General features: G+C 48.4%; 1 non-coding gene across 1 annotated transcript; it reads right to left on the bottom strand.

Moving 5' to 3' along the window:
* Positions 1–575: 575 nt before the first annotated feature.
* Positions 576–682, bottom strand: LOC114621540. Its single transcript, XR_003711450.1, has one exon. It is a non-coding gene; the product is annotated as a U6 spliceosomal RNA (small nuclear RNA).
* Positions 683–1520: the final 838 nt, after the last annotated feature.

Below are 1520 nucleotides of genomic sequence, written 5' to 3'. Positions count from 1 at the left end.
TGATTTGGTTGGTGGTTTGGTCCCTGGGAGCTCTGAGGGGTCCAGTTAATTGATGCCGTTGTTCTTCCTATGGGGTTGCAATCCCCTTCAGCTCCTTTAGTCTTTCCCCTAGCTCTTCCATTGGGGTCCTCAGGCTCAATCCAATGGTTGGCTGTGAGTATCTGCATCTGTCTTAGTCAGGTGCTGGCAGAACCTCTCAGAGCTCAGCCTTAACAGGCTCCTGTCTGTCAGCACTTCTTGGCATCAGCAATAGTGTCAGAGTTTGGTGTTTGCGGATGGAATGGATCATGCAGTAGGACAGTCTCTGGATGTGTATCTACTGGAGGTGGTCTCTTCAGGTTCCATCTCTCCACTGTTGGGTATTTTGGCTAAGGTCATCCCCAGTGAGGCCTGGGAGCCTCTCTCATCCCTTTTGTCTGGGTCTTTCCAGTGCTTCCCCAAGTTCCCCACTCCCCACTGCTACTTATTTCTATTCATTCTCCTGGCCCTCTGGACTTCTCTCCTGTCTCTTCCCATACCTGGTCCTGCCTGCCTTTTTTTCTTCCCCCTTTTCTCTCCCACCCAGGTACCTCCCTAAAAATATGGAATGCTTTATGAATTTGCATGTCATCCTTGTGCAGGGACCATGCTACTCTTCTCTGTATCGTTCCGATTTTAGAATATGTGCTGCCAAAGTGAGCACTGCCTAGCCCTTTTTACAATCCTCATTTCTACCTGCTTCTTGTCTGCCATGAGGTGGACACCTGTGCTTCACATATTATCAGTGATGTGATGTTCTGCCTGAGTGCATGGGACCAAGCAACCACAGACTAATCCCTCCGAAACTGCGAGCCAAAATAAATCTTCCTCATGGAAGTCGTGCCAGTCAGGTATTTAGTTATGACAATGAGAAGAGTGACTGACGCAGGGAGTGTCGAGTGTCGGGAGGCAGACTCTTCTGGAGAGGATCAGCTCATAGGGGTTCTCTGTGGTAGCGAGCTGAGGAGGCTTGAGGGAACTCATTTGTCCCTTTTGTGCTACGAGGACACAGAAACCAGACAAGTTTGTGTTAGCTATAACAGAAGCCCTAAATTGTATGGCAGCAGTTTGGCATTGGGAGGGCAGGCAGGCTATTGTGAGGTATGTTTGATAACATGCCGTTATTTGATAAAATGTGGGCCGGGCTTCAGTATCCACTGTGTTTGGATCACTTTTCTTTTCTTTGTTCGATTCAGATTTTCACTCTGTAGCCCAAATGGGTGTGGAACTCACTGTGTAGCCCAGGCTGACCTGGAATTCCTGACCCTCTTGCCTCCCAAGTTCTAGGATTGCAAGTATGTACCTCCACACCCTGCCCCAGAGTACAGCTTTCCCACAGATCAAGAGTCTGTTACCTCAAGATGGTGTATTTATATCTTTCTATTACTATGAAATGCTAGACTTGAGGTCAACCAGCCCCCATGTTCTCCCTCTACACCTATGCTACCAACCACTGAGTCCTTTCAGGCATCAGAATTAAGTGGGACAATCACCTTGGCCTA

This window comes from Grammomys surdaster, unplaced genomic scaffold, assembly GCF_004785775.1.
Source record: "Grammomys surdaster isolate TR1022 unplaced genomic scaffold, NIH_TR_1.0 182, whole genome shotgun sequence".
NCBI classification, from domain to species: domain Eukaryota; kingdom Metazoa; phylum Chordata; class Mammalia; order Rodentia; family Muridae; genus Grammomys; species Grammomys surdaster.
Note: the sequence above shows the minus strand (reverse complement) of the source record. Positions and strands in the feature narration are given on the sequence as shown.